This window comes from Balaenoptera acutorostrata, chromosome 13 (genome assembly GCF_949987535.1).
Source record: "Balaenoptera acutorostrata chromosome 13, mBalAcu1.1, whole genome shotgun sequence".
In the NCBI taxonomy this organism is placed as follows: domain Eukaryota; kingdom Metazoa; phylum Chordata; class Mammalia; order Artiodactyla; family Balaenopteridae; genus Balaenoptera; species Balaenoptera acutorostrata.
The window spans coordinates 2,532,628-2,554,840 of NC_080076.1; the positions used below are offsets into that span (position 1 = coordinate 2,532,628).

Genomic DNA, 22,213 nt, shown 5'->3' on the forward strand with positions numbered 1-22,213 from the left:
AACCAGCTACCCTGGTGACATCTTGGAAAGCAGACGGAGTAAAGAGGGACTGACTCATATGAAAGGCCCGGGGACTTTTCAGTCATAGACTCACATATAAGAAACTAAGTCCAGGCGGTTAAGAATCCGCCTGCCAATGCAGGGGACATGGGTTCGAGCCCTGGTCCGGGAAGATGCCACATGCTGCAGAGCAACTAAGCCTGTGCGCCACAACTACTGAGCCTGCGCTCTAGAGCCCGCGAGCCACAACTAGAGAAAGCCTGTGCGCAGCAACGAAGACCCAACGCAGCCATAAATAAATAAATAAATAAATAAATAAATAAATAAATAAAAGATATATTAAAAAAAAAAAAGAAAGAAACTAAGTTCACAGCAAGGCCCCCAGCCAGTCCCCGAGGAACAAGTGAGCAGTGAGCATGCTTGCATCTACTGACACAGAGAGACAAGTTTATGACACTCTGCTAAGTGGAAAAAGCAGCTTACAAAGTCATAGTCACAGCACCATTGCAACTTTATAAATAGAGAGTAAAAATGTCTGAAAGGAAAAATGCACACTATGTCCAAGTAATTACTTCTCAGTAATTATAGTAGTATAATCTGAGAAATGAAAACGTTTTAATTTTTTTAAAATGTTTTTCTAACTTTCAACAATGAATAGGTGGTGTTGAGTAATACAGAGTTTAAGAGTCATCCGAAGTTAATCAGTTCTAACCAGTCATGGGTAGGTTACCGGCCTTACCAACCACTCTCAGGCCAAGGTCCCCCCGTCCCGGTCGGGGGTCAGGGCATGAGCGGCGGGGTCGGCCCTGGACGCCCGGGGAGGAGCACGGGCTAGGCTGGGACGTTCCCTCGGACCTGCCTAAGCTTCTCTTCTCCGCTTCTAAAGCTGCTCCTAGTCTGCGGGTAACTATCTTCTGACCTCTTCAGGATGGGAGGGCACTTCCTCCTAAGCTGACAGCCTGGGGTGACATTGCCAGCACCAAACAACCACCACCTGTTCCCCCCGTGTCCTCCGCACTCAGGCCCGTTTGTAGGGTGGGTAGCTATATGCACAGCTATACAGGTACAGAGAGAGATGCATGGAGAAAGAGAGAGAGAGGAAAAGGGACCAGAAAATATTTGAAAAGGCAGGGTGGAGCCAGCTTAATTTCTCCACTAAGTGTTAAAGATGTAGCTTCTTTTTAAGCAGTAAGTGGCCTTGTCCTACTGACCTTCCACGCTGTGTGACCTTGGCGCTGGCCTGTGTGGGAAAAGGGAAGGAGAACTGTGACCTCCTCTCCTCTTCCATCCGCAGGTGGCATCAGCCACCTGCCCATGACCTGGCAGAGGGCCGCTGTCAGCCCAGCAGAGGCCCTGACTCAGCTTAGGGAAGAATTTGTACTCATCACATGGTTCTGACCCAGAGAGCAAGCTCCTGGAACTCTGGAAACAGCGAACGCTTTTCTTTCGCTTGAAATCCATGTAATTTCAAATGTCATCAGCTCTGAATTCATGTGCAAATAGTATGCAGTGTTTCAAGCAGAATGTTCCACCTGCTTTAGAGAATAAACTCTTTAAACCTGTTCTGGTGCTCATTTACAGGCACCCTAGGTAATAAGAAGTAACTACTGTCTTTACTACTCATGTTTATTCATGGTTAACGAGGCCCTTCCCTTAAGGCCTCTATTTGGCTATTATCTGTTTCCCTGCTGGTGATTATCCCATGCCCTTTAAACTAATAGTATTTACCTCCTTTTACATAGGAAAAATACATAGACACAGAGCAAACACATACCTAGTCTTTACTAGGTACTGGGCCCATCTCCCACACACTACCTCATTTAACCCTCAGGACAATTCTGGGATAAGGAAGTATGACTATCACCATTTCACAAATGGCTAAAGTGAGGCCCATGGAGGTTAAACAACTCACCAGGGTCACAGAGCTGGTAAGGTGCAGTGCCAAGGTTAAAGCCAGGCTGTCCGGCTCCTGTGTCCATGCTTTCCCTATGATAAACCTCTATTCCGTATGTCACAGTGACAAAAATCATTCTCACATTAGTGTCCACATGTAAACGTGAGTTCCACCTTCGAAGTTGCTCCCTGCTGCTGGTAGGGCTAGAAGCTCCCTCCCAAACTAACCAGAGTGATTCGATCTGTTCTGATACTCTTCATTGTCCCAGAGATGATTACACAACCTCAGCTCGCCCCACTGGACTAAAGCCACAGGCTTTTGTTTGAAGATTGAATCTAAATGAGAAGCATGAGTTGCCATCAGCCCTTGGCGAAATGAGAGAATCCTGCCAAGGATGAAATTGCCCTGAGGTAGCAGAGCTGCAAAGCGGAGAGAGTGAAAGTGACCCTTACCAGGTCATTTGAGCTGCCAGAACAAGTCGTACCTGAAGCTGCCTTTCCCTTTGAACTTTCTAGTAACATATTCAGTGGAATCCTTTTATTGCTTAAGTCACCGCTTACGCTGGTTTTCTTGTACTTGCATCTAGTAACTAATTTGGTCCAGGAGTGGGATGTTTATTACGCACAGTCTTTTAAAGATGGACTTGGCTGAGTTGAAGACAGGGCAGTGAACGGGCCATCCTTGACATTTTAAAGGTAAACGTATGGCTAAGTTCCTCCAGGTGTGTGTTGACACTTGAACAATGGCTGCGGTGTAACAGGAAAGAGCCAATTTTGACTCCAGGTTGGATCTGTTTCTTTGACTTTAGCCTTTGCTTTTCGTTGCTTTTTTTTTTATTATAATCATACATAATGGCCTGCCTCAAGGAACCCCACCCACCTGTGAATGGCTGAAAGAAAGAAGAAATTAACACATCCCTTCCCCGAGGCTGGCCATTCCAGGAGATGTTTTGCAAGACTGATGGCCCTTTTACATTACTTCCTCCCTGTCTCTCCCTCTCTATTCTCTCTTTTTACTGTACTTCCCTCTCTGATTCTATAAAAGAAACCGGCACCCAGACCCCCATAAGACGGTTTTTCAGAGACACTAGTCTGCCATCTTCTCGGTCTGCCGGCTTTCTGAATAAAGTCGTATTCCTGGCCTCAACAAAGGCGTATTCCTGGCCTCAACACCTCGTCTCCGATTCATTGGCCTGTCGTGCGGCGAACTTGGACTCGGTAACCGTTATGCAAACCTGCTCATATATTGTGCCACTGAGAGATAAAAATCACTGATTATACCATATAATCCATGCTCATTGACATTTATTTTAACAGCCTGGCTGCGGGTACTTCTGCAAACACAGAAGCAAATTCTATTTCCCTAACCAAACAAAACTCTGAAGTTGTAGCTTCTGGTTGCCATGAGAACAGTTATATTTAAATGTTCAGTCCCAGAAGCAGTAACACAGATATGCAGATTCCCTGAACCTGTCTGTCCTCGTCCACTTTCACCAATTCGCATCACGTACTTACCAGGTGGCAGAGTTGGAAGCCAGAAAGAACCCTCATTCAGTAAAAACTCCTGGGTTCCACTTATCTTGCACGACTTGGCCAGAAGTTTCAAACACAGAATCCTTTTCCCATAACTGGTGGTGGTGAGCGATTTATAGAGCATACTTGGAAGTGGCGGTGTTCCCTGAAGGCTGATGGGATTTGTAAAGTGTCACGTAACCCTTAGTCCCACGTCACTTGGTCTGTAAGGAGTGAGGTCACAGGAACGATGGACACTGGGTCCAGGGAGAGACATACACGTGCGGCCAAGGAGGGAGCAACAGGAGGGTTTTGGGCCCTAGTTTTTTCATCAGTGCTTTACCTGCCAGGACCACAGAGCTGTCAGAGGCTGATGGAGCTTAAAAGTCAAGGTCCCTCCCACACCTGGACCTCACTGCGCATTCATAGTACTGGGTTCTGTTTCTTAAAAAGGGCTCCCAAATTTTATAGGCTTTGTACCCCAGCAAACTTGGAGGCACCCTTGTGTCCACAAGCAAAAAAGAAGGTTAAAGGGCGGGTGTTAATTTTAGACACTATCTTTAAGAAGCACTTTTGAACGTGAACACAGGGAACAGGGGATCCTTCTGTCTGGAAGATTCCGACCAGTGTTCAAACATGCTGTCCTTTCTCTCATCCTAAAATACAACCCTTTCTTTCCTCCCTTTACAAAAACTCCCTGGGGCAGGGGATGCCACCCCACTCCAGTCAGGATGTCCCCCCCCCCCGCCGCCCCCCGCCCCGGTCTGGGGAAGGTACAGCGACCACGCACAAAAACCCATCACCCCGTCAGCCCCCGGCCATGTCTCCTCCAGAGGCCCCTTCTGCACATCCTTCCCACCCCCTGGCCGGTCCCCCATCTGCCTGGTCTTCAGTGTTGGGATGAGCCCTCGGATCCTCTGTTCTCCAGCTGATTCACTCCCCAAGTGACCTCAGCCGGTCTCCAGACTCACGAGGTGCCTACATAAGAGACAACTCCCCCAAACTGTAGCTCCCATCAGGACCTCTGAATCAAACATGCACCCCATCTCCCTTGGACACCTAAGAGGCACGAGCAAAAGAGAGCTCCTGACCCCCTCGCTGGTGGCGACATCATCCTGCAACTGCTCAGACCAAGCCCGGGCCATTCTGACCCTCCTCCCTTGCCCTCGCCCCGCCTGTAATCTGTCAGCCCACCCTGGCTCTTACCTGTACGAACCCCCAGCACCTGCTCCACCTCCACCCTGGACCACTGCAGCAGGTTCTAACTGACTTCCTGCTTCTGCTTCTCCCTGCTCCAGTCTATCCCCAAACTTCAGCCCCCTCCAAGCAAGACCCAGAGCAGCTGCCGTGGACGGCAAGGCCCTCTGTGTGACCCCCACCCCGAATATCCGACCTGCCTCTTAACATGCTCCCTCCAGCATGGTGGCTCCCACGGTTCTCTGAATACGCAGGCATCCCTGCCACCCCAGGGCCTTTGCATCTGCCACCCCAGGGCGTCTGCATCTGCCACCCCAGGGCCTTTGCACCTGCCACCCCAGGGCCTTTGCATCTGCCACCCCAGGGCCTTTGCACCTGCCACCCCAGGGCATTTGCACCTGCCACCCCGGGGCCTTTGCACCTGCCACCCCAGGGCCTTTGCACTTACCACTGATGTGTCCCAGAATGCACTCCCCCACCCCCACACCCCGAGATGTGCTCCCTCACTCCCTTCCATTTGAATTGAAAGAATCCGTCCCCCCATCCAGCACTTCCTACCCCGGTCCCCTGCGTCCCCCACCCCCTGTTGCCCCCTTATTGGCACTTGCTGTGTCCTCCCATTCCTGCTCCCACTGGCTGTTTGTTACTAACTGACACAGAGGCAGGCCCTCCCTACTGTGGTCTTTCTGTTGGGTGTGCCCCGCCCCCCCCACCCCAGCACACACAGCAGTGGGGCAATCACCGGGACATCGGGACCCCAAGGAGAAGTGTCCCAGCCCATGGGGGGCCTGGCATTGCAGAGGGGGCTTCACAGAGTGCCCACGGCCAGCCGCTGGGAGACGGAGGGCTGTGAGCCTGGCTGAGAATGTGTGTAAGGTGACACCCCGCGTGCCCTGGGAGCGCGAGAACTTGGGTGTGTTATCTGAGCCACCAGGACCCCGGCATCCAGCCTGCCCTTCAAGAAACACCCTCCCCCGTGTCTCCATCAGACCTGCTCCTCATCCGATACTCCCCACCTCGGCCAGCATCCCCAGCCATCCTGCCAGGGGCCTGAGAGTCACCGAGACCTCCCCCTCTTCCGCAGCCCCCCTCCCCACCTCCCCGTCCAGTGGGACTGCCTGCTCTCTGCCTTTAGCAAAGAGGGAAGCACGTGGGCTCTGCAACCGGTCCGCCAGCCTCCGAATTCTGACCCCAGCCCTTCCGACGAAGGCAGCAGGTATGTGCCACAGGTCCACCAGCCAGGCCCCTTCCCTGGGCCTGACGGGCAGGTGGTCCTGACCACAGAGACGCAGGTCCCCGAGCAGCGTCCCCTTCGGCTGGTGCCGCGGGCAGCCCCGGACCTGGGAACCACGGGAATCGGGGGTCTCATCCCAGAGGTGCCGTGAGGACCCAGGGCTGATGCAGGGAGTTGCCTCAGTGCTGCTGGAAGCAGGTGACGCCTCCAGCAGAGTCAGCTCATTTTTATGGCCACTATTCTTCTCCTGAGGGTTCTCTCTGCCCTAATCTCTCCTGTGAATCCACTTCCCAGAGCTGTGGAGTGACCGTCCTGAAGCTCCCTCGGCCTCAAGCCTTTGCTCCAGGGCGCAGCCCCTGAAGGTCACACTCCTGAAACCCGCAGCTCCGTGCTCGCTCGGGCTGGTGCCCCTGCCTGCCCCCTTCCCCCTCGGCCCTGCACCCCAAGGGGCACAGCAGGGAGACCCTCGGGTCCTCTCGGACCCCACCTGCTGGGGCTTCCAGGTGCCCAGGTAGCTGCTCCGGTGCTGGCCCAGCCTTGGGGGCCTGAGGCTGCAGCCCGCCCGCGTGAGCCCGGAGGACCGCAGGTGGGGAAGGCAGCCGGGGCCTGGGGCGGGGCTCTCGGGGGCCGGGGTCCCAGATCGAAGCGGGCCTGAGACCCTGGGTGCCCCGCCATCAGGCCCCAGGGTGCCTCCCTCTGGCCTCCTCTTCCCTCCTTCATCCCACGCCCCCCCGTTTCTGTCACCGCATTGTCCCGTCCCCGTTCACGCGAGGTTTCTTTTCGCGAACGGCTGGTCCTCTGTTTTTCCTTCTGTGACTCCGTGAGTTTGCTTGCAGGGGCAGCCGTATCAAAGCGCCACAAACCCGCGGCTCAGAACAACGGCGGTTGTTCAGCCCTCTGGCGCTGTCCTGGCACTGAAGTCCAGAATGCGGGAGCGGGCGCGCCCCCTCCCGAGTCCCCAAGGCCGGGTCCTCCCGCCTCCTCCGGGCCCCGGGGGCCCAGGCTCCTCGGCCTGCGGCCCCGTCGCTCAGGTCCCTGCTCCCGCCTCCACCCGCTTCTCCTGTCTGTCTCGTGCAAGGACATCCGGGGCTTTGGAGCAGGGCCACCCTAACGACCTCATGTCACACCTGCAGAGACCCTGCTTCCGAAAAAGGTCCCACTCCCAGGCACCTGGTGGGGCAGGGACACAGCCTTCTGGGGACATCATTCAACCCACGCCAGTGAGTTGTTCTCAGTCGGAACAAGGTTTCTCCACCGGCGCAGAAGAGGGCCGGTGGCGGAGGTGAGCAGGCCGAGGCCTGGGCGGCGGGCGAGGGCACGCCGGGGCCAGTGGGCACCGTACGCCCCCCCAGCGCGGGCCCTGCTGCGGCAGCATCGGCTCCGCTGTGTCCCGCGTTGTGTCCACGGGGCGCCGAGTGGTTCCATCTCCGGTCACACAAGCGCCTCCTCGGCACCCGCTGCGCCCTCCCGGCCACGCCCCCCTCACCGGGTCCACGCGGCCAGGTCCTGCCCACGATCGGGCCCCTCCCTCCAGAGAGCCTCCCGGGACCCCCCTCGGCAGTCTGGCTTTAAGGACGCAGCTGATTCAGGTGCGTCGTCAGTAGTTCTGATAAGTAAAAGTGAGCGAAGGAATGCAACGTCGCTGAGTAAGATACTGTCCTCCCCGGAGGGGCAGGCCGGGCGGTGGTGCCCAGGCCTCAGCCCTCAACGTCCCGGGACCCCACCTTCCACCTGTCATTCTGGGCAGCCTTCCAGGCACCGCTGAGGCACAGTGACGACCCCAGACCTGCTGGAGCAAAGCAGCCGTGTCACCGTGCTCGCAGATTCGGGGGGCAGGAGTGCGGGGAGCACACAGGAAGGACGGACAATTCCTGATCCGTGAGGCCTGGGAGCTCAGCTGGGGGGACCCAGAGGCCACGGCGACTCAGGCGGGGTCCCTTCTGAAGGCCGCTGGTGTCTGCTGGGCTGGCACAGGCCGTCCTCAGAGGGCGGTGGCTGGGTTCCGAGGGCGCCGGCCCTGGAGAGGAAAGCAGACGTGCTCGGCATTGCTGTGACCTCGCCCCAGAAATCCAGGGCCGGACTCCACGGCTGGGGCCGTCACAGGGATGCACCCAGATTCAAGGGCAGAGACGCACCTCCTCCTTCTCCACGGCACCGGCCTCGAAGTCACAGAGGAAGGAGAACGAGGGATTTGTGGGATTGGGATGGCGTCGGGGCCACGTGTGGAAGCTACACCTGCCACACGACACCCAGGATCGTAAAGCCTCTGCTTGTCAGCGCACATGAGCCCCAGAGCTCACCAGGCATGTTGACAACAAGCCATTCATGGCCGAGAGCTCCCTGGAAAAAGAAATTCTAGAAGCAATTAGAGTGGGAGGATGATATCTATTGAATGTGTACACAGTTCCTTCAAAAATACACTGAATCCAGAATCTACTTCTGTAGTTCAAGAGTGACTTGGATCTTATGGAAAGCTGTTTGCTTTTATTTTTATTAATAAAATTAGGGAGCTATAGCTAAAGAAAAATACTGTATGTGTGTGTGTACCCTTTGTAAAACAGTTTGTATAACAGCAATGTCAAAAAATTGAGGGTAGAAAATGTGTGAAAGTTTTTTTGTTTTTTCCCACACAACCAAAGTTGTACAAATCTCCTTTCCTTTCCTTTTCTTCCTGGATAAAAAGAAGTGAAGTGACAAGTGGCTTGTGTGTGTGTGTGGTTGTGTGTGAATGTGGGTGAGTGTGTCTGGTTGTAGTCTAGAAGCCTCCCTCAAACGCCTTCCTTGTTTAATTTTTTATGTTGCACTTTGTGGAGTTCATGCACCTAATTTTATTGCAATCATGACCACAGCAGAACCTGTCCAGTTATTGACTGGAATTTAAGAGGATTATCGACTTTGTGGATATCACCAGCAAACTGTTAATTACAAACCAGAGATGAAAGTGATTTCAGGGCTTTTGTAAGCAAAAATATAATTACAAAGGTAAATCTGTTGATGAAGAAAATTTTTTAAAAACTCAAAATGCATGTAGTGTGGTCTCTTGGAAATTATTTAGTTTCCTTTCTTCCTTCAGTTTGGGTAATATGCAGTTTAATAGGACTGAACAAAAATGAACTGAAAGTGTACCATGCATGAAACTTTGTGCTCCCTGCTACGACATGAAATGCTGAAGGCTGCTGCCCTCATTATGTGAAAAGCAGTAAGAGATGGAGGGAATGGCCATATGATTTTCTTAGAAATATCAGAGACAATGAAGTTTGGATCATTTATCTTTTACCTGTCAAAAGACCCATTTCAATTTTATTGAAATGAATAAAGTCAATCTCTGTCATTGTGCTCAAAGATGCAAGGCCATCTTCATGTGAAGCGTGACACCCCTCACAGGGAAGCGCCCACCTTTCCTCCTCCCTGGGTCCTTTCCCTGGCATGAGGGACCTTCCAAATGCCCACCCGTCACTTTATTTTTTATATAAATTTATTTATTTATTTATTTTTGGCTGGGTGGGTCTTTGTTGCTGCGCGCGGGCTTTCTTTAGTTGCAGCTAGAGGGGGCTACTCTTCATTGCGGTGCGCGGGCTTCTCATTGCAGTGGTTTCTCTTGTTGCAGAGCACGGGCTCTAGGTGCATGGGCTTCAGTAGTTGCAGCATGTTGGCTCAGTAGTTGTGGCTCGCGGGCTCTGGAGCACAGGCTCAGTAGTTGTGGCGCATGGGCTCAGTTGCTCCGCAGCATGTGGGATCTTCCCGGACCAGGGCTCGAACCCGTGTCCCCTGCATTGGCAGGCGGATTCTTAACCACTGTGCCACCAAGGAAGTCCATCCGTCATTTTCTTAAATCGTGCTCCTTATTCCCTCACATACATTTTCCTTGAAGTTCCCATGCATTTGGGGGCATTACATTCCCCAAATATAGGCATGGTGGGATCTTATAAATACTTTAAAAAGCATTTAACTGGAGCTTGGCAAGCCTGACATTTGCAGAGACGCCTGTTGGCATATGCGAGGTTTCTACACAGCACGAAGCGGGACAAACCCTGCTGCTTCCCTGTGGCCTGGACTCCCCAGTATCCAGTCTTCACTGATGTCTGCAGGGCAGGAGCCCTTCTTCCCAAATCCCAGTCACCCCAGGAAGAAGCAAGGAGGCATCTGGGGGGAGAAGTAGTGGTTTGTGATCCTAAAACCGGCATCCAGATGGAACCCACTATGGCCTGAGCGTTAAGAAATATCGGGGTGCGGGGGGAAGAGTGACTTGAGTCAGGGACCTGGAAGCGTCCCGCGTCAGAGTCACTGCCCCGCACACCCCTGGGCTCCTCTGGCTCCCTTAGCCCCCCCCCCCCCCATCCACCCTCTGCTGCAAGTGGGCTGAAGGCTTGGACAGAGAACCGGGAAACAGGCAAGCTTCGTCTTCGGCACCGCCAGTATCCCTGCTCCGCCGCCCTGCTGACCTCCCCTCTCTAGCTCCTGAAACCCCCAGGCCAACCTTTTCTGAGGAAAGCATCAAATATTTCTGGGACGGTGGACACATTTCTTTTAGAACCACCAGCATTGGAACGTGGTTGCTAGACGCCCGGCCTGTGAGGGCGGCTGCTTGGGGAAGACAGCCCTGAAACCACACTGGGAGCTGGGGCCCTTCTGGCCGGCCCGGGGGGGACCAGGGCTGAGTGTCACCAAGCACCAGACTTCCCCTCCCCCTAATAACCAGGTTGGGTCCCCGCGGGTTCCGGGAAAGCGTCAGATTCAATTCCCTGACCTGGAATCTAAGCCGGGGTGCGGTGGGGGGGACGCCAGGGTCTCGGTCTGTGTCTCCCCTCAACCTCCTACTTTTCCACCATCAGGAGGAGGGTGAGGATGCAGGGGAAAGGACCACCGGACTGCGTGCAGGTGACTAAGGTCCAAACAAGAGGCTTCCTTTGGACCAGGAGGATGACACCGACCACAAGCCAATAGGTGCTTCAGGCCGCAGGCCCCAGGGCCGACCCTGCGAATGCGCGTCTTCTGGTCTGTTTTGCGAGCGCTCTTCGCCGGCCTCCTCGGGGAAGCCTGTGTCCTCCGGCGGAGCACCTGTCCGGGTGCTGGGCTGGACGAGGGCTCCCCGGGCGTTCTCCAGGGGCCAGGCGTCGCTGGGGGCGCCGGCGCCGGCGGCCGTGGAGCGGGGTGTGGAGCGGCTGCTCTCAGGGCTCCCTCCCCGCGCGCTCGGGCCGGGTGCTTCGGAGGCTCGGCCGCGAGCAGAGGCTCGAAGAGCCGCAGTTCAGCCCCGGCCGGAGTCCGCGCCCGCCTCCAGGGGCTGCCCCCGCGCGGGGCCCGTGAGTGCCGCCAGCCCGCGTGGCGGAGCCGCCCGGAGGTGGTCCCGGCCGGCGGGCGGCAGGTGGGGCGGCTCGGCCCGGCCCGGCCCGGCCCGGCCGTGTTTACCTGGCTCGCAGGAAGCCCGGGGGCCGGGGGAGGGGCGGCGGGCGCGCCCGGCGCTCGGAGCCGCCGCCGTCAGTCGTCGCCGCGCGCCAGCGAGGACGAGCCTGCCGCCCCGGCGGCCCGCGTCCCCGACCCGGAAGGCGGCGCCGGCGCCCCGGGACCCCGCGCGCTTGGGGCCCGGGCGGCGAGGAGGCGACCTGGACCCCGCGGCGCCCTCGTCCTGGGAGCGGCGAGCGCAGCGCGGTGGGTGACCCTCGCCGGGGGCGGGAGGGCCCTTTTGCGCCCTCGGAGCGGGGACCGCGGGGACCCGGGCGCGGGGCTCCCCCGGGCGGCGGCGCAGGTGGCGGCAGGTGGCAGCCGGGCGGCCGCCCTGCGAGGGGTGGGCGCGGGTGTAGACGCCGATCCAGAGCGGCGGGGCTGTCCCCAACGGGTGTCCAGGTGTGGGCTCGGCCGGGCCTGGCGGCCGGGGTCGCGGGCAGAGCGTAGGAGAGGGTGAGGGTAGAGTTTCGGGTGAGAGGTGACAGAGGTCAAGGAGGCCGCCCCGACCTCCGCCGGTTGGCCGCACCAACGCGCGCTGGTGGCGAGCTTTCGGGCAGGGGGGGGGTCCCCACCAGCGTAAAGTGCTTTTTAATGACACACCTGGAGCCGAGCGGACGACTCCTGCCGTCCCCCCCACCTCCCCACGAGCCGAAAACCAGTTTCCTTTTGAGCGCCGAGGGCGGCGACAGGCGACTCTCCGGGCTTCCGCCTTCCGGGGGCCCGTCCCGGCTCGGGCCGCGCCGCCTGAGCCCACCTGCGCCCACCTGCGCGCCTGGCCCCCTGGGCGCGAAGCCCCCTGGGCCCGGCGCCGGGTTGGGTGGCCCTTAGGGTGCCCTGTGATCTGCACGATTCCCTGACATTCAGTGGCTCTGGGTCCTTTGGGCTGCTGGTGGCACTGCCTCGTTTCTTTTAGCGTCTCCTTTCACCTCGTTTCAGAAGGCAGAGTGGGGCTGGGAAAAACGTTTGCGTTTCTTTGGTGATCTCAGTAGGAGTCTGGCAGGAAATTGGCGCTTTCTGGTTCCTGGTTCTCAGTTTTCCAAATGCTACAACGTGAGAATCGGCAACGCCTGTTCAGTTTGCCTCTGCAGCCGTGGAAGGCACGGGCCACGGCCGGGATGTGCTGGGAGAGGTGTAAACACGGTGCAGGGGGGCCGCTGGCCGTTCTGGCCACGGATACCCACACCTGACCTAGAAAGAGAGATTTTCAGAGGGAGGGAACTCTAGGGTGCGTCCTATTTAAGACCTGTGGGTTTTGGAGAAGACTTTAGCCCCCCAGCTCAGGGAGATAATTTACAGAGTGGCCCACAAGTCTGGGACGCCCCTGAATCAGGCTCAGTCCTGGCCGGACCACCTCTGAGTGCTGGGGGCCTCCTGGGACGTGGTGACCCAGGTGCAGAGCCAGCGGGAGCCTGGGACAGAGAAGCTCTTCAGGGAGGGATGGGCCCAAAGGACCAGCAAGTGGGCCGCAGCCTCACAGCTGTGTTTTCTCCCAACCCAGGAGAAGTGCCCATCAGTCGTCGTATTTTTTTTTAAGTGGGATAAACCAACACCTGAAGGGAGGGAATTCAGTTCAAAATTATTGTAAAGTGTTGGCTAACAGTCACTCCCAAAGGTTTAACTGTTCTGAAATGACTCCCTTTATTAACTCAGGGTTAAACAAAAGCTGTTTGGTTCAAATCCACTTTAGAAACCTTTTGTTGTTTGACTTTTAGTTTCTCTTTAGATTCTTTAAAAATTTGACACAGTATCAGCCACTGTCTCTGTGCCTTTTCCACCCAGGTGTCCAGGTAGCATTTTTGACCACTTGCAAATTGCCAGGCTGTCTTCTTAGAGCAATATATCACCTCACTGATAGGCAGCATGCCCGGGGATACCCTCATTTGATATAACTACCCTATCAGTGCCCTCATTTTTACTGCCTGGGAAACCAAGGCATGGAGACACCCAGGGCGCCCAGGACTGAGTTCTGGGAACCTGCCACCAGCCCTTTGTTGCTGCCCTGCAGGGCAAGTAGGACACCTTGCAAAACCCACAGGGCTACCTTCCACTTCTCTGTCTGTTAAAATTCCACCGCTAATGAGCGGCCACGCCCAACAAAATATGCTTCCTCTTCAGGATGATTGGCCTCGAAGGCCGCTGTCAGGTCTCTGTTAGTCATCTTTTCCTTCACTTCCTCAGTAAAGTTGACAGTAAAGGAAAGACAGTTCTCTAATTCCTCAGTACGCTTTTTAGTAAGTAGTCATTAAGCAGTAAGACACTTCTATTGGTCCGTTAGAGCCACTGAAGGAAGCTTAAATCAGCCTGAGTTTGGGGCCCCAGGAGGTGAGTTTAATTAATTTATTTATTTATGGCTGTGTTGGGTCTTCGTTTCTGTGCGAGGGCTTTCTCTAGTTGCGGCGAGCGGGGGCCACTCTTCATTGCGGTGCGCGGGCCTCTCACTATCACTGCCTCTCTCGTTGCGGAGCACAGGCTCCAGACGCGCGGGCTCAGTAGTTGTGGCTCACGGGCCCAGTTGCTCCGCGGCATGTGGGATCTTCCCAGACCAGGGCTTGAACCCGTGTCCCCTGCATTGGCAGGCAGACTCTCAACCACTGCGCCACCAGGGAAGCCCCAGGAGGTGAGTTTAAAGCAACAGTAATTATACACAGGGAGACCCTGGTGGTCCCACTCAGCAGAGATGAGCAGAATTCAAACTCCACCTAAACGTGTAGCCGTCAGGCTTCAGCCAGAGAAACGGAATCGATGGGAGAGGCACATGAGTGACTTATCGCAAGGAGTTGGGGCTGGAGAGGCCGACCAGACAGGAGGCTGGAGCTCTCAGGCGTGAGCTGAGGCCGCATCCAGAGGTCACGCTGCAACCAGGAATAGGCAACAGTGCATATTCTGAAGCTTCTAGCAATGTCTCAGAGTCAGTAATTGCTAAAAATTCATAAATATGGATCTGGACTCTGTGAACACCACTGAGTAAGTGTGAGGCTCTGTTATTAAAAAAAAATAGATGGATGCCTAGAGAACGAGGATAAACAGACTTAGGTGAGGTATCTGGGATGTATCAAACATTCTAAAATTCAGCGATATAAAACAAACTGCCCAATAGAAAAAGATGTGACTGAACAGGCTGGCCAGAAGAGAAAACCCAGACGGGCTAGTAAAATATGAAAAGGTGTTCAACCCACTAGTTATCAGGGAATCAAAAATCACATCAATGGGATCATTTTTCATATCCATCATGCTGGTAAAAATTTTAAATTCTGACTATACCAAGTATTGAGGAAGATGTAGAGAAGTGAGAACTCACATTATTGTGAGTAGGAGTGTAAATGAAAACAGACACTTTAGAGAAGAATCCAGAAAAGCTGATGACGGACATTCCCTATGACCTCGTGATTTCACTCCGAAGTGCACCCTCTAGGGAGAACCTGGTCTGAGTGCATAGGGCACATACAAAGGTTGCTCATGGAAGCAATTTTTTAAAACTTTTTATTTTATTTTTATTTTATTTATTTTATTTTATTTAAAATATTTATTTTATTTTATTTTATTTAAAACTTTTTATTTTATTTTTATTTTATTTTTATTATTAATTGTAGATTCACATGCAATTGTGAGAAATAATAGAGAGAGATCCATATATGCTTCATAACCTCTTGCAAAACTATAGACAATATCACATCCAGGAGATTAACATTGGTACAATGTGTTGAGATGTCAGATTTCGCTAGTTTACGTGTGTGTGTCTGTGTGTAGTTCTCTGTAATTTTATCACACATGTACAATCGTGTGACCACCCACCTCAGGTAGGACAGCTCCGTCACAAATTCCCTAGGGCTGCCCTTTATGGCCACAGCCAACTTCCCCCTTCCCCCTCCCTATGCCCTTGGCCACCACTAATCTGTTCCCCATTTTCTGTAACTTCATCATTTTGAGAATGCTATTTAAGTAGAGTCATGCAACCTTTTTTGATTGGCTTTTTTCACTGACTGCAATTCTCTTGAGATCTCTCCAAGTCGTTGAGTGTACCGATAGCTTGTTCTTTTTTTGTTGACGAGTAGTATTCAGAGGAATGGGTGCCCACCCCGCTCCCGTAGTTGTTTGGTTTTAAGCATTTGCCCTTTGAGGGTTTCCAGTTTGGGGCTATTTGAGTAAAGCTGCTATGATCGTCCATGTACAGGTTTTTGTGTGAACACAGTTTTCATTTCTCTGGGATAAATGCCCAAGCAAGAGTGCCACTGCTGAGTCAAATAGCAAACACGTATTCCATTTCATAAGAAACTGCCCTCCTCTTTTCCAGAATGGCTGCACCGTTTTACATCCTACCAGCCAGGTGTGAGTGATGCAGGATCTCCACGACAGCCTTTGACGCTGTCACTATTTTTTATTTGCGCCTCTAACAGGTGTGCGGCGATACTTCACCGTGATTTTAGTCTGCGTTTCCCTCACAGATAATGGTGCCAGTAGTCTTTCCATGTGTGCGTCTGCCATCTGCACGTCCTCTCAACTAGCAGCCTGTTCTCGTCTTTGCCCTTTTTCTGATTGGGTTGTTCGGTCACGTTAGTTCCTTGTATGTTCTAAATACGGCTCCTAGTTTTGGTTTGCAGTTATTCTGTCAACTTAGCTTGACTTCATCCTCTCCACAGAGTCTTTTGCAGGAAGAAAGTTTTTCATTTCGATGAGATCCAGTTTATTAATTTTCTCCTTTTATGAATTGTGATTTGGGTGTGAAATGCAAGAACCCGTCACCTAGCCTGAGTCTGGAAGATTTTCTCCTTTTTTTTTCCCCTACAGTTTTATAGTTCTACATTTTACACTGAAGTCTGTTGTCCATTTCCAGTTAATTTTATACAAGGAGTGAGGTTTAGGTGGAGGGTTTTGGTTTTGTTTGGTTTTTGTTCCTACCTAGGAATGTCGAATTGCTCCAGGACTGTTTGTTGAAAAGATGATCCATCCTCCATGGAATTGCTTTTGCATCTTTGTCAAAACTCGTGTCCCCGTGTTTGTGTGGGTCTGTTTCTGGTTCCCCTGATCTGTGCCCTTTATCGGGGTGTCTGTTGCTGCACCAGGACCACAGTGTGCTGATTTCTGCGGCTGGAGGGTGAACCTTACAATCAGGTAGCATGAGTCCTTCTCCTTCTTTCTTTATCAAAATCCTGTTAGCTGTGCTGGCTCCTGCACCGTTCCAAACGTTTTAGAATAAGCTTGTTTGTGTCTACAAAACCCTTGGTGGAATCTTTATAGGAATTTCATCAAATCTATAGATGGACTTGGAGACAATAGTTTTACCGTGTGGAGTCTTCCACACTGTGATCACAGGTTGTCTCTGTTTATTCAGATGTGCTTTTGTTTCTTTCATCAGTGTTTTGTAATTTTCAGCGTATAGATTCTGAATCTGTGGGGTTTTTTTAAGAGTATACCTAAATATTTCTCTTTTTTTGAGTTATTTTTAAATAGTGTCATGTTTTTAACTTCAGTTTCTACATGTGTGTTGTTAGTTTACACAAATGTGGATGATTCTTGTGTGCTGACCTTGTGTCCTGCGACCTTGCCTAACTCCCTCACTAAGCCTAGGTTTTGGGGATAGATTCCTTGTGATATCCATGCAGACTGTCATGTTACCTGTAAATGGGGAAGTGTTATTGCTTCCTTTCCAATCTCTATCCTTTATAATTTCTTTTTCTTGTTGTGTTGCACTGGAACTTCCAGAGCTCTGTTGAATAAGAGTTGCCGGAGTGGACATCCTTGCCTTGTTCCTGATCAAAGGGGTAAAGCATTCACTTTTTCACCACTAAATATGATGTAGCTATAGGGTTTTTGTAGAAGTTCCTCATGACATTGAGGTAGTTCCCCTCTATTCCTAACTTGCTGAGAGGTTTTGTCATGAATGGGTGTTGGATTTTGTCAAATATTCTTTCAGTCAATTGACAGGCTCCCGTGATTTTTCCTCTTTAACCTGTTAGTATGATGGATTATATTGATTAATGTTCAAGTCGGTGTTGAACCACCCTTGCATGTCTGAAATAAATTCCACTTGGTCATGTGTATAAATTTTTTATATGTTGCTGGATTCACTTTGCTAGTATTTTGTTGAGGATTTTTGCTTCTATGTTCATGAGAGAGATTGGTCTGTGGTTTTCATTCTTTGTACAGTCTTTGCTGGTTTTGATATCAGGGTAATATGAGCCCCATAAATATGAGCTGGGAAGTGCTCCCTCCTGTTCTAATTTCTGAAAGGGTTTATGTAAAAATGACATTAATTCTTCTTTAAATGTTTGGTAGAAATTTCCGGTGAAACCATCTGGGGCTGGAGATTTCTTTGGAAATCTTTGGAGGGGCATTTTCTAATTACACATACAGTTTCATTAATAGTTGTAAGATTATTCAAGTTATATATTTCATCTTGGTTGAATTTTGGTAGTTTGTGGGTTTTGAAGAATTGGTTCATTTCTTGTAAACTGTAGAATTCATGAGTGTACTGTGTTCACAGAATCCTTTATTATCCTTGTAATGCCACAGGATCTGTAGCGATATCCCTAGTTTTATTCCTGATAGTGATGATTTCTGTCTTCTCTCCTTTTATGTGAGAATCTTGCTAGAGCATGATCCATTTTATTGATTTTTTTCCCAAAGAACTAGCTCTTTGTTTAATTGATTTTTCTCTATTGTTTTCCTGTTTTTGGTTCCATTGGTTTCTGTTCTTTACTATTTCCTTCCTTCTACTTTCTTTGGATATATTTAGGTTTTTTTGTTTGGTTTGGTTTTCTAGTTTCGTCAGTTAGAACTTAGATTATTGATTTGAGTACCTTTCCTGTTTTCAATGTCAGCATTTTAGTCCTATAAATTTCCCTCTCAGCACTATTTTAGCTGTGCCCACGTATTTTTTTCAAATGGTTTAAATGTTTATTGAATCGAGATTTTGTGTGTCCAAGATCAGGTCAAAAAGTGAACAAAATGTGGAAAGGGTTGGCTGGTTGATGGCTCCCAGAAAGAGAGCTGAGGTTCAAGGTGTAGCTCTGCCAGGCTCCTTGCGGTGTTGGGTCAGGTCTCAATACAGGTCCAAATCAAAGCAATAACATTGAATGGAAAGCAGCCAAGTTACAGATGAATAAATACAGAATCATTCTATTTATTGAAAAATTTTAAATACACAAAAGAACACACTACCTGTTGTGATCACACAGAGATGGAGTAAATACAGAAATCACGCAAATTGGGCTATCCATCAACCTCAGGAAGCTGCTTACCTGTGTCTAGGGAAGGATGGGTTTGTATGAAGGGAAGGGAATTTGTTTTATTTCTGATACATTTTGAGATTTTAGACAAAGAAAGGAATGTGTCAGTTTTTTTGAGGGAAAAGGTAAGCCAGTTGTGTATTTTTTTCTGTACCTTTTCTTTGTAATAATTAATCACTTATGTTAACAATAAAGAAGCCAATGCCAAGTTTGGGGGGATGACACTAAAGAAGATGAAATGATGGAAAAGCTGGGAAGATTAATAGCCTCAAAGAAGAACCTGGAAGTAGGTTGGGGTGAAGTTACTAAAATTAGGTAAAAGCAAGAGCAAAGAAAAAGAGAGTTGGGGAACTTCCCTTGTCCCCATTATCATTTGTAAACGGGGTACAAACAAGGAAAACTAGAAGTGGAGTTAAGCAGGGTGATCTTAGAAGAAGGGCTGTGCCCTGTGAACCAGCCAAGGGCTGAGATTTCGGGGGGCGAGGGGGGAAGGTGGGCGCCGCGCCTGGCCTCCACTCAGCCTGTGAATTCAACTTGCGATCCGCTGTCTTTCTTTTAAGAACCATTTACATCTGCATAAACATGAAGGACGTGAGGGGGAACTAGCGCATTGGGACCTAGCTGGTTTTCCTTCTTTGCTGCCTGAATTTTTCCTGAGTTCCTCATGTGCATAAGTTTGGCCTCTAAGTACCGTCCAGCGTGTTTTAAATAGAGGTCAGCCAACCAGGGCCTCCCTTCTCGCTCCTCCGCCCGGTGGGAGAGCTGGCCCTGGACGCGTCTGCAAGTCCGCAGGTCCCCCTCCCGTGGGCACCGGACCGCCTCCCCGGCCCAGGGCGCCTCTGCTCCCTTCCACTCACCCCCTCCAGACTCGCCATGTCGGCACCAATGTCTGCGGGCCGGCGACTGGTCTACAGGGGCCGCTGGCCACAGGCAAGTGCAAGGACGCTGAGGTGGCCGAGGAAGGGTCTGTAACTGATTTCCTGTAGAATTATTTCACTTTCTTTAAGAGTGAGGGGATTAACATTCAGCTGACCCTTTTTCCGAGATAAGAGAAGGAAAATGAGGTTTTGTTCACAGTAAGTGATTAACCAAATTTCATGCTTTGTTCTATATTAGAGACTAATATACAGAGCGTGGAAAGACGGGTCCCAGAGGCAGCTGAGGGCCTGGAAGGTGGTCACCCCGACACACTCACACTCACACACACACACACACACACACACACCGCACGTGACGGCTGGTGTGGGGTTGGCAGCCCTGCATGTTAGGGCAGCATCTTGTGCGGTAAGAACTACCCCTCCTTCACCAAATGTAATTATGCCTGAGGTTTAATCCTCTGAACTTCTCAACCCAAGAGTTCATTTCCATGTGATATCTGTTGTTTCAAACATGTATATATATATATATATATATATATATATATATATATATATATATATATATAATGACGTATCTAAAACCCACTAAGAAGCCTAACTAATCTCTCCCACCACTCAGACAGACTTATTTTCTTCCTTTCTCTTTTTATGGTTTTCAGTTTCTTTCTTTTTTTAAAATTGAAGTAAGGTTGATTTACAGTGTTGTGTTAGTTTCTGGTGTACAGCAAAGTGATTCAGTTATGCAGATACAGACATATTCTTTTTCAGATTCTTTTCCCTTATAGGTTATTAAAAAATATTGAGTAGAGTTCCCTGTGCTGCACAGTAGGGCCTTGTTGTTTACCTATTTTAGATATAGTCGTGTGTATCTGCTCGTCCTAAACTCCTAACTTATCTCCCCACCCTCTTTCCCCTTTGGTAACCGTAAGTTTGTTTTCTGTCTGTGAGTCTGTTTCCAGACAGACTCATTTTCTAAAAGGACACAGAATAAATGCAGTGATGATGTCTGGACAGGCCCTGTCAGCGTCCTGGGGTGAGACGGTCTGCCCAGAAGGTGGAGGCCCTCCTGCCCCCGTGCTGGGGGGCCGGGTCAGGTCTGTTCCCCAGCAACCCTCTGAATCGAGTGACATCCTCACCCTGTTGCAGGCGAGGAAACGCGAGTGCTCAGCACTCAGCAGATCTGGGGGGTCGTGTGAAGCCCAGGGCGTCCTCTGCTCTGTCCAGCGACACGTGTGACGGCCAGCCATGCCCACCCTGTGCTCCTGAGCTCTCAGAGCACATTTCCAAATCCAGTCGTCCCTACACCTGTGTCAGACTACACTGTCTCAAGTCAGTGTCCCACGGCTGGGAGGGGCGTTGGGCCCCAGCCAGCCCCAGGCCTTGTCCCCAAGCTGGTCACGAGTGCTGGGGACCAATCAGAAACCAGGGGCTTTTTAAAATTATTATTTATTTATTATTTTTGGCTGCACTGGGTCTTCGTTGCTGCGTGCGGGCTTTCTCTAGTTGCGGCGAGTGGGGGCTACTCTTCATTGCGGTGCGTGGGCTTCTCATTGCCGTGGCTTCTCTTGTTGCGGAGCACGGGCTCTAGGCGCATGGGCTTCAGTAGTTGTGGCGCGTGGGCTCTAGAGCACAGGCTCAGTAGCTGTGGTGCACGGGCTCAGTAGTTGTGGCTCACGGGCTCTAGAGTGCAGGCTCAGTAGTTGTGGCGCACAGGCTTAGTTGCTCCGCAGCATGTGGGATCTTCCCGGACCAGGGCTCGAACCTGTGTCCCCTGCATTGGCAGGCGTATTCTTAACCACTGCACCACCAGGGAAGCCCAGGGGCTTTTGTTTTAAAATGAGCTCCTTTTTAAAGGAAAGAATTGGTATGAAAAGATGCAAAAACGGCGTTTCTCTTAGTGGTGATGTGATGCCGCACATCAAAACTGATGCTGGTTTTGAAAAGGGGTCAGTGGCTGACCCTGGTCTCTAATATAGAACAAAGCATGAAATTTGGTTAATCACTTACTGTGAACAAAACCTCATTTTCCTTCTCTTATCTCGGAAAAACTGATGCTGGTGACGAGGGGGGTGACGCCCTCCAGAGCGTGAGGGAGCTTCTCCGAGGCCCAAAACCGCAGCTTTTTACAGGAAATGAGTTTCTGCTCAGAGCTCCTTGGCAGTTGTTCTCCTTGGTATGTGTTGTAAATTTCAAAATGCAAAAAGAGTTGCAAGAGCCATTCAGTATGTTTTACTGAACACACTGGTTTTTAACATCGTGCTGATTCTGATTACATAGTAATTAGGGTTGGGTTCGGTTTATACCTCCCCACTGTTAAAACCATCTAGAAAACGGAGACTGGTGTTGATGCTTCTTCTGAAAGTGAGTTGACTTGGTTGCACTTTACATCAGGTTTTGCTTTGATCGGTGGCCAACATTCAGTGCTGACCACCCTGACGGCAGCTCTGAGTGACCCCCAGGGAGTGCCAGGCCATGCCCTGCGCCCTGCAGGCGACATCTGAGTGCTGAGGGTTCCGTGGCAGCCCAGGGTCCCAGCTAGTGAGGGTGGCAGCTCAGCTCGGGGGCCCCCGCGGTCTGCCCGGCCCCATGACCAGCATCTCCCCGGCTGGAGTGAGACTTTCTATGAGTCATGGCTGGAAGGGCAGGCAGAGCCACTGGGGTGACACGCCTCACTGTCATTTGGTTTTCTGAAATGTTTATTTCAGAGAGTGACTCCTGCAGTCAGATTTCCCTTTGTTTCATGGGACCTGGGGGCAGGAGGGTGGAAGCAGGTGAGGGTTTGAATTTTGTCAGAGGGTGGGGAGCCTGATGGCCCCATCCTCGATGTTTTG

At 51.4% G+C, this 22,213-nt stretch overlaps 1 protein-coding gene across 4 annotated transcripts in view; it reads left to right on the top strand.

Annotated features, from left to right (window-relative positions):
- The first annotated feature begins 11,390 nt into the window (after positions 1-11,390).
- Positions 11,391-22,213, top strand: part of MBP (myelin basic protein) — a 116,066-nt gene continuing 105,243 nt past the window's right edge. For all 4 annotated transcript variants that reach the window (XM_057526979.1, XM_057526980.1, XM_057526981.1 and 1 more), the window contains exon 1: positions 11,391-11,482. The gene's annotated coding sequence lies outside the window, so the exon portion shown is untranslated. The remainder of the gene's footprint in view (positions 11,483-22,213) is intronic.